The following is a 10928-nucleotide window of genomic DNA, read 5'->3' on the forward strand; positions in this document are numbered from 1 at the left end:
GACGACTCCTGAATTTTCTGGACATGTCTGAAGGGTTCAAATTGTCAATTTTAAGTAAAAGCACACTCAGAAATTTGAGAATTTCTTTGGTTCACTTGCAGTTTTCGGCAGTTTTCTGGGCTATGAATATTTTCGTTGGGCGAGATGAGATGCAATGCTAATTCTGCTGAAAAATACGCGACATATATTCCCATATATTACCCAGAGATAAATCATCATTTTTCAAATTTTTTAAATTTTAAACTGAAAAATGTTGAACAAAGAAAGCAAAACTGTAATTTACTCACTAAAATAACCCTCAGAAACCAATTTCTTCACACAAAACAATCTCAGGTACCTCTGAAGATTTGAGTGAAAAATTGCTATTAATTACCCGTTGATAAAGCAATTTTTTTTTAATAATTCTCATCAAAAACTTCAAAATTTCTTAAAAGAAACCCAAAATATGGATTCAGCGACCTAAATTACCCCTAAAAACATACATTCTCTCATATTAGTAAGTTCAGGCGCCTCTGAGGACTTTTGACCGGCTAAACTTGGCTGCTGGCCCTCCGTGCGTCGTCTTCGTGACATTACCCGCGTTCAAGTCCCCAATACTCCGGGGCATGCAGCGAAGTGCAGCACCTGGCCGCCAAGCCTCAGACCCTGATTTTCTCAGAGAAAAAACTCTTCACTCTCTCTCCGTTTTCCTCCTACTTTTTTCTCCAGTTTTACTCTTGTTGAGCACTTTAATGGTGAGGTGTTGGGATACACGATCAAATTTCGAACCACTTCTGATCAAAGTGACCAGTTGATGACTGACCATGCAACAGTCCTCCTTGATCAAAATTGGACGGGCCGTCAAATTTTGATCAGAATGGAGTGTTACGATTCATCATTTCCTGCCGTAGGAAACATTTCTGCGCATTTGATCATTGATCATTTGATCGAAAACCCACAACACCCGAATTTTCAGCCAGAATCAGCCCTCAGACCTTTGTTCAGGCCAGTTTTTGACTTGAAAAGAGACCGTAAATGACTAAATGATTATGCATTACACAAAATATAGATCTTCAATGAGCAAAAAATCGTGAAGTTGAGGATAGTTTTAGCGTGAGCCCAAAAGGGGCCCTCACCGGTATCCTTCCTTTGACCCTTTATTGAAAACTTAGGCCGCATCAAAATTAATTTCGTTGCGGGTTCGTGTATCGTGGTACTTTAGTCCTCACCCCATCTGCGGGCCGATTATTGAAATTGTTAGACAAAGCTATGGACAAAGAAGAGAAAAGGTATATGGAGGGATCCCATCGGTTGAAGCGGGTGGTTGCATTGGACAAAGGACGTAAGTAATATACAACTAACGGCAACCCACGATAGACCCTACACTGGAAAAAAAACACATTGGATCTAGAGTCCAGCGACTCTTAAAAACATCGACAAGAAAAAATATTCTTGATTCAATCGGATTTTTGCTTAAATCAAGAACCAAGCCTTTCAATGTGAGCGGATTTCCTTTTGATTTAAGTTTAAATCTGATTGAATCAAGAGTATTTTCTCTTGTCAATGTTTTCAAGAGTCTGGACTCTAGATACAATGTGTTTTTTTTTTCCAGTGTATGGTTTTTTTCTTCTTTTTTTCTGCTATTTAATGGCTTTGTGTCTAAGCACCTGCAGCCAACAGTGTATGGTTAGTTCATTATTTACCCGTTTAGTCTACAAGATCACCCATTTCAATCAATAGCATCGCTCCGTACTTCCTATGTCTTCTTCGTCTTCCGCTTCGTCTATTAATTTCAACAATCAGCCCGCTGGAGAGAGATGCATTCCGTAACGAAGGTATAGTGATCCATCCACGAATCCCGTACGAGGATGACAGGCAACACCGCCCCCGAATCCAACGATGACCCAATCGAAGGTATAGCAAGATTGCCGTGTAGTCCCATTCCACCACCTCTGTGCCTCAGCGAGACCGATCGCGGGAAATCAACTTGACATCCTCCGTCACGCGGATCTCGGAGCTTGCCCCGGCGCGGCGCTGTGCGCGGCCGCTATTACGTCATGGGGCCCCGTAGCCCCCCCCCCCCCCCCCTTCCTCAAAAGCATCTCCGCTCGACCGAGACGATTACGTGAAAGTTAATCCCGGGAGGTGCCTTTTGGTGTTTTGACTCCTTACGCTCCGACACGGCACACAGTGGACCGAGTCAATAGGAGAGGATGAACAACATTCGGAAACTTTAAAAGCTTATAACTCCGTGTTTACAAAATTTTGAAGTTCTAAAAGTGGTTCCATTGGTTTTCTCGTGAAATTTTCTTCCAGTAGCACCCCTTGAACTTTAAAATGTGACGAAATAAACATAAATATTGGCAGTTTTAGTAAAAAATTTCAAGTCCGACCTCTCTAATTGACGCGACCCTCTGTGCGGCGTTCGTGCACGGTCATCCTACGTTGCTACGTCGCGTTGTTCTGTCGATCGGCCCACGGGACAGGTATCAAGTGCGCGGTTTTATCCTCTCGGTGATACACACTTGAGTATCTGTATAAGGAGAGTATTGCCATCTTGATCCTTCTATTTGAGAAAAAGTATGCCGCTCTCTGATTCTGTCATGTTTCTGTAAAGAACAGTGGGTGCAAAGAAGAAGTTTCGAGCAAATCTATGGCGGAACTGCAAAAAACCGTTTCGGCCCTACTTATTTTTTTTTTTTATCGATCTCAATATTCAATATCCTCACAGAAATTTCTTCGGACAGAGAAGAAAAATGGTTTAAGTTTTAAACAAATGACGTTGATTTATTTTCATCCGAGAAGTAAAGAATGCCAAGGAGTCTGCAACATTGCAAACCGAAAGTACATCCCTGTCAGGGGCAGTCTGCTGGCCAGGGGTGCTAGGGTGCTTCCCTCAGATATTTTGACGGGCGGCTCAGAGGGCACCGGCAGGTTTCCTGTGGTGTAGGGGCCCCTAAAACTTGAAAAACTCACGTAAAGGAGGGCTTTCGGTTAGTTAAAAAGGGCCCCATCTGAGGCGAGAGGGCCCCGGAAACGTATCAGCATACCCCCAGAATTTTTAAACCAGACAGACACTCATCCCTGCAGTTTCATCATCGATATATTTTTAATCTACTTGTAATATTGTCTGTTAATCCTCTATGGCATCAATTTATTTTGGATCTCAGAGTCTAGGGGACACTAATCTATATTTCGTAGCTTGCATACAAAAAATAGCTCGCAAAAAAAAATAGAGTACCAAATTTGTTTTCAAAATTTTAAATTTCAGGGAAGCAATTTTTTAAAAAAAAGAGAAAAAAAGAACAAAATTTTGGAAAATCATGCCAGAGGGGCAAGATTCGATTTTTAAAAACGCTAAAAATACGTTGTTACGAATTTGTAACACTATACTATTTAAGAGTGTTGAACGGCGAGGAGAAACTTTCTAAGCCATTAATATCTAAACATTTGTTGTGATCCAATTGGACGTATTTCTTTCATACGGAACTAAGCGCCATCGAAGGAGGAAGGTAGAGGGAGGCTTGAATTGAATCGGGCGTCGGGCTCATTCCGTCCTATACTCGCAATGCTTTTCCATGGCGCTTAGTTCCGTCTCACAGAACGCGCTAACCGGCATTCTAAATTCCTCTAAAGGAACTCAATTTGGCGCTTTAGTTCCGTTTGACAAAAATAGTCCAATTATACTTTAATTTTAAAAAAAAATAATTGGCTTGAATAGGAAGTGCAAGGTCCCTGAAGTAAATATTGTCTCCAAGCGCACGCACTTTGATGAAGATTAGAGAGTGTGCATGCGTGCAGTTCCGGAGTCTTGGCTCGTGTTGAAACCGCGGGAGATCGATTACTCCGCAGGCCCGCAATTAAAACGTGGATTTTAACTTCACGTGGGACGTACCGCACTCGGTACACATCCTACTCGGCACAGACTAAAAACGCAAACGCGCTAATGATCCTCGCAGGACGAAAGCGTCGTGTCGCCCGTTACCGCTACCACCGTTTGCCGTAAACCACGCCGTGATGTATCATGAGATTTTATGTGAATTGCAGAGTCTTGATCAACGTAAGCTTACGAACATCGCGTGCATGGAAAATCTCCAGTGATGTAGCTAGGAATTCTTTAAGGGGGAGGGGGGGGGGTCCATTTAAAACAGTGTTTGAACCGTGGATTTTAACGTGGAGGGGTGCAAATGTAAAGTTACAAAGTTTTTTTCTCTTTATGATAACCGAGAGAATGGCGGCGTCTGGTCGCAGCTTCTCGCCTGAAAGCAGACAAGTTTTGCAAATAAGTGGATTCTAGACCGTAGCACCTTTTTTTTTATCCTTTTCCGGACATATGTGTGAAAAAACAATAAAAAAGGGAGTCTACTATTGTAGATCTAAGTCTGCGAGCATTTTGAAGGGCACCACGTTCTTGGATTTAAGAGGGAAAATTTTGAGGTTGTTTTCCCCAGTGTTGTCAGTCGTTTGTTGGTATCAAGCCAAAGATTTCGAGTGTATAGGAGGTTCCATTATATATAGTGCACAATTTTCCATAAAACTTTATCAATCTATTCGAGAACGGTTGCAAAGATTCTATTAAAATTCGTTAGGATTTGTTTTCTGGAGTTACGGAGATTTTTGCCCAAAAAATGTCAATACATGCACCCGTTCACGAATGAAGAAAATATGTGTTAAGTAAAACTTCGCAACGTTCTCATGCAGTTAGACTTCTTTGACTGTCACTCTTGACGTTGTGCAAAATGGTGAGCACGATTGACAGTCTACATATGTCACATCTCATGCACCAGCAGACAGTCGAGAGACATCTGTAAATTGACTTTTTCGTGGAATGGGACATCCAGTCACTCAATCCGAAAATATTCATCGTACCAAGCTCATCGTTTTGGAAGTGGACGTATTTCTGCCAATTGGAACTATGTGCGTTAAGGCATGAGCCCCGAGACCCGTTAGAATACATGCATAACACGGCTCACGTCACAATGCACATAGTTCCGTTTGACAGAAATACGTCCAAGTATTTCGTTGGCCAAAATGCGAGGCCACGTACCTCCATCTGTGTTTTCAAATCTAAGCTCTTATTTTATTTTTTCCTAGGTAAACGAGACACTTTTATAGCTTGAAATATACGCAAAAAGAACGTTTTATCTGCTAACAGATACGAAAATCAAGGAATTTTCAAGAAATTACGTTGACTAGTTTTTCAGAGAAACAATTAAGTATGCCAGGAAGTCGATGCAAAGTCGCAAACGGAGATACTTGGTTTTTCACTTTGGCCATCGATTTATAACATGATAAGTAAGAGTCTAGAGAATCAGAAATCGCATTTAAACAAGAGAGAAAAACCCGCATGTATATCTGAATCTCCTCAGGAATGCTGAGATAATGGCTCCATTAAAATGAAATTGAAACGAGTCGTGCTAGTGGAACTTTCAATTCATGTCAATTTTCCGGAAAGAGTGTAAAGAATTAAGAAAGAAAGAGAGGAGAAAAAAGAGAAATCACAATACAGGTCTTAATTCAAATCAAAGCTCTCGTGCAGCTTTTTTGGATTGATTTCTTTAACGCAGATTATACGGCTTAAATTGCTGCCGTGCTATGGAAAAACCCCATATGAACATCTGAGTGTTGCTAAATTTCCCCTGATAAAAAATGCGGTTTAAAAAACAGTTTCGCGTATTTTTTCCTGAAATTTACAGCTTTTTTAACTCAAATTACGAACAAAACGGTCTAAAAATGCGGAAGAAAACTATTCCCCAATAAAGTAGTCTTAGAAGGTTCATGCAGCGTCCATCCTGTTCACGCCAGAATGCTTCAAAAGAAATAAAATGGATTCCATTAAGAATGTAATGATACTTTTTTGCGATCTGCGTTGCTTGGATGGCAGTTAAAAGCAGAAAAATCGTAATAGAGCAAGTTAACAATAGGCAAGAACGGGATTTGATGTTATTTAACCGCTACAGCTATGAATAAAACGAGTGATCGTAGCTGGAATGCGTCAAGCAACTATTACTGCTCCCAAGTCGCTCACATTGCCTATCGAGATATTGAAGGCGAACTGATCGGAAAGAGTGAGGATAGATGTGAGTGTATTATTATGCCGTAAGCCGGCTAAAGAAGACGTTACTACGAGTCGATTCATGAAACGGCCAATCATTATCTACAAAAAAAAACATGAGGGACGAGTTCCTCGTGACACAAAAGAAAACAAAGACAGGTGCCACGAAAGAAAGAAAGAAAGAAAAAAACAGCAGGAAAATACGATTTAACAATCGTAGCTAGTTGCCCCGTCATTTCCACATTTAACGACACTACTTAACTTTCATCGCAAATACCTCGGACACGATAAACCTATTGAGACACTTTGGCTTTATAATTACTTGGAGCTGAAAATTCATAATTATAGCCCACCGCTGAAAGAAGAAATTACGGGGTACAAAATCTGAGCTGATTTACACATGACTTTAAAATTCTTTACTTGCATTCGCAATTAGTTCCTCAGGTTTCACTGTGTCAAGTGGGAGGCTGATGTTTCCGCACAAAAATATTTTGACGTTCCCTCACAAAAACTCCTATGTAGAGATTTCCCCTCTCGAAAATTGCAGTTAACGCCTCCGCACACATTTTGTGCACAACTTGGTGGCATAATACGGGTAAATTAGTTAGAAAGTTCAAAGACCAGCATTTAGTTAAAAAATAAAATTTGCACGAGAAGAAAAAATTAACTCATGAAGATAATAATACTAAATCAGTTGCTTGCTCCCGAAAACTTTTAACCCCGTTTCGAGTTTTTGTTAATCCGCCAGTAAGAAAAGGACTGTGTGGGTACCCGAAAATACAATGGCATTATTAAACGTTTATAAACTATAGTTATTAAGCATTAAGGTATGAGATAGTTAAAGGAATTAAAAAAATAAACGACAGTCCTATTATTGATCTAAAATTAGCTCCTTTCCACTTATACGTTCATTAATGGTAAGAATAGGCACTGTAGCGCAGAAGCGATGCTGCCAGAGATGTAGAAGGGTGAAGAAGTGACAAAATCGAGGGTTCGGTGCGCAAGAGACAAGCAGTCGGACAAGTAGATTACATTTTGCAATAAGGAACCACTATTTTTGGCTCTTCCATGAAAGCACCTTTCTGCCTGGGGAATTCGATGACTTAAATGAGGGGCTTGGAGGGCAAGGCGCAGAAGTGCAGTTTTTGAATAAATTGAGGTATTAATGATTTCAGGTAAAACTAGTCTTAACGCATATTCCGTGAAAAATTCGCACCCAAAATCCAGATTCTGAGTATCAAAAAGTCAGTTTGAACTTTCTTGCCGTCATAAGGATCTATGTGATTTCGAAACTTCAAACACGTATTTCTCGGAATAGGAAAAACTGCACCTGTGCGGCTTGTCCTCCGAGCCCCTTAACTGGATTTCATTTTGCAAAAAGAAACCACTAGCATTGCAATGTTGCTAAGATTGTGCAACTTCTTTTGTCTTGGAGGAAAACCCCGATTATCCATTAATAGTTTCTATTTTACTCACTAAAAAGTGTAAATTTATGACAAAAATTACCATCTAAATTTCATAGTTTTTCACGATTTCCGCAATTTTATTGCAAAAAATGAAGTTGCACAATCTTAGCATCTTTGCAATGCTAGTGGTTCCTTTTTGCAAAACGCAATCCAACTGTTGTTTCTAAAATGGGCCGGAAAGAGTGGCTCCTTTTTGCGAAATGTGGCTCGTGTGTAGGACGTTACCTGCTTGATTGTTTGGACGGGGGGTGAGGTAGAATCCAATCGCACTGCGCGTAGTCGCGGAGGGTTCGCGGCACCGAAAATCACTGGAGGAGTCAGTCGACTCCGGCCACGAGATGGGAACTGACAGAGACCTCACCTGGTTGCGGTGAGGTAAACGCGGGCCGCCGTCTTGGGTGTTGAGAAATCCCGGTCACCGAAGAAGGGACCGCTGCGGCCGCGGGAGCGAGAGAGACGACCGTCCCTCCAACCGCAAGAGGGAAAGAGACAGAGTGATGGGTCACGTGACCACTCTCACTTTCGTCTCGCCTCCCACTCGCCGAAAGCTCACAATCAGTCGCGGCCAATGAGTATAGCCAGAGAGCATGATCTCTGGTCGCGCCGCGCTGCTCTGCCGCACAGTGGATCAAGTCAATTAGAGAGGTCGGACATGAAATTTTTGACTAAAACAGCAACTTTTTATGCTTATTTCCTCACATTTTGAATTTCAAGGGGTGTTTTAAGAAGAAAATTTTACGAGGAAACCAATGGAACCATTTTTAGAACCTCAAAATTTTGTATAAACGGAGTTATAAGCGTTTAAAGTTTCCAAATTTTGTCCGACCTCTCCTATTGACTCGATCCACCGTGTGCCGCACGGTGGATCGAGTCAATTGGAGAGGTCCCTGGACAACATTCGGAAACTTTAAAAGCTCATACCTCCGTTTATACAAAACTTTGAAGTTCCAAAAAAGGTTTCATCGGTTTCCTCGTGAAATTTTCTTGTGAAGGCACCCCTTGAAATTTATAATGTGACGAAATAACCATCAAAATTTGCAGTTTCAGTCAAAAATTTAATGTCTGACTTTTCTAAATTGACTCGATCCACTGTGCGACGCTCGCGTCAACGCTGCGCTGGACGGTGGACCAACGCGAAGCGCGGAGAATCCACACCGGAAATAAAACGATCATCGGGATACCGGACGAGAGGTGGGTATAGACATGGACCAGAATCGGCCCCATCCTACCACTCAGAGGTTTTTCGATGTTTAGCCATCGACGACCTAAACTTTTCAGAAATATTTGGGTTTTGGCGGCACCCGCATTTTTAGATCTCAAAACAGACACTGGAAAACAGACACATTGGATCTAGAGTCCAGATTCTTAAAAACATCGACAAGAAAAAAAATTCAATCGGATTTTTGCCTAAATCAAGAACCAAGCCTCTTAATTTGAGCGGATTTCCTTTTGATTTAAGCAAAAATCTGATTGAATCAAGAGTATTTTTTCTTGTCAATGCTTTCAAGAGTCTGGACTCAAGATCCAATGTGTTTTTTTTTTCCAGTAGACGCTCGAACTTGGGTCCGAATGCCAAAATCTGCGGGAGGTCGTTTCGTTTTTTCAAATCTCCACTTCTGATTTTATGATGGGCCCAAATGTCAGGTGGCGAGACGTCCATGTAAGCAAGAGAAGCACTGCTCCCTGTACATTTTCTCTTAAATAATGTAAAGATTATCGTTTTCTGAGTGCTAATAATTTGAGTGATAGGACAGCCAAAAGCATTAAGACACATTTTTAAAAAAAACGAAATTTTAATTAACTCATCGGAACTAGTCTCCGTGAATACTTACCATTAGGAAGAATGCAGTGGCGTGGCGTGAATGATCGATTATCGATATTTCCCAATTTGAAGATATAGTGAAGAATCGATTATTAAGGTGTTCGTTGCGAACACCCTGTATATCGATTTTTTTCCATGGGTTTAAATGGCAGATCAATCGATATATCGCAAAACACGCCACGCCACTGGAAGAATGAGCTTCGGAGCTTACTTTTTCCTCTTGCAATGTTTATAATTGAACATATTTATGCTAAAAGGAACTATTGCATAGGGATTGTGTGTAAAATAGTTCCTTTTAGCATAAATACATCTAGTTCATGGGTGTCATAAGGTAAGTCCCTGGTAAAAATTGGCAGTAGAATCTGTGTTCCAAAATACTATAGACCTACAGCCGGCTGTAAGATTTCCAACAGCTTCCATAGCCGGCAACACAATTTCTACAGCCTTTTATAGCCGATGGCGATTAAGCAACAGCCTGGCGATAATGTGTATGCTAAACGTTACTAATTACGGATGCTAGGACTTAACGAGTTTTTGGACTACCGCTCTCTTTTTGGGCCGAAGTATCTTGATTTATTTTGCGAGGAAAGCTCCGTACTTTTGATGGATGCCTGCCATTCTTAATATGTTGGAGCGCAACATGATATCAATTTCGTCTGATACTGTAATAGCACTGGTGTGAAATAGTTGCTTCAAGCGCCGTGTTGCGCTGCGGCGCGGCGCGGCGGGCGGGCAGCCAGCGCGAAACGCGCATTGGCGCCTACAAACCTAACAGGGATACTTCACACATTGCGCAATGCGTGAAGTATCCCTGTTAGGTTTGTAGGCACCAGTGCGCCACCGCTCCGCTTTGTTTTAGGCTCTAATATTTAATCTCGTGGAGTCAGCGTTGTTCAACTCATGACTTTGAAATGTTTGCACACTCTGTATGGATTATTCTCATTTTAATTGATAAAAAAAATATATAGGAAAGGAAAATATAATATGCGTTTTGTAAATATTAAGATGATTCCGTACAAACTTAAGGATTTCCAAAGCACACAAATTTCTACACAATTTCTTATAGCCCTTTATAGCCGATGGCGAAAAAGGAACAGCCAGGCGATAAAGTGTAAAGCCCGGCTATGGGAACAATAGCCCGGCTGTATAATTTTTTATCGCTTCGTGTAGCCCGGCCGTATGATTTTTCTCACTTTCTACAGCCAGTTATATGATTTTCTATCGCCTTCTTTAGTCGGCTATAAAAACTCCTATGGTATTTTGAAACGCAGGTCCTATGGTCAATTTTTACCAGGGTGAGAAATGCAGGCGTAATGCGTATCCCTAAATTAAGAAAGACGTAAACAGAAACATACATGATTTTCGTTAACGCCTTAACTAGGATGTTATGGGAGGAAAGGACCCCGCACACTCCTTACAGGAATGTGTTCCTTGTTCGATTTTCAATTTTTTATTGCATTAATTTCGTCTATGGACGCTGATCAAAAGTCATCATTGCGCCAATTCTCTGCGAGGCACCGTTATCGCACGGTCCGCTACAATAGTTTCAATATTTTTTTGAATAAATCGTCGCTCCACTGACGTAAGAGCGTATCTCGATTTTCGC

The 10928-nt window shown here is 41.2% G+C and overlaps 1 protein-coding gene across 1 annotated transcript in view; it reads right to left on the minus strand.

Annotated features, from left to right (window-relative positions):
• LOC109033491 (alpha-tocopherol transfer protein-like) overlaps window positions 1-7887 on the minus strand; it is a 47773-nt gene extending 39886 nt beyond the window's left edge. The window contains exon 1 of the mRNA XM_019046139.2: window positions 7726-7887. The gene's annotated coding sequence lies outside the window, so the exon portion shown is untranslated. The remainder of the gene's footprint in view (window positions 1-7725) is intronic.
• Window positions 7888-10928: the final 3041 nt, after the last annotated feature.

This window comes from Bemisia tabaci, chromosome 4, assembly GCF_918797505.1.
Source record: "Bemisia tabaci chromosome 4, PGI_BMITA_v3".
Classification (NCBI taxonomy): domain Eukaryota; kingdom Metazoa; phylum Arthropoda; class Insecta; order Hemiptera; family Aleyrodidae; genus Bemisia; species Bemisia tabaci.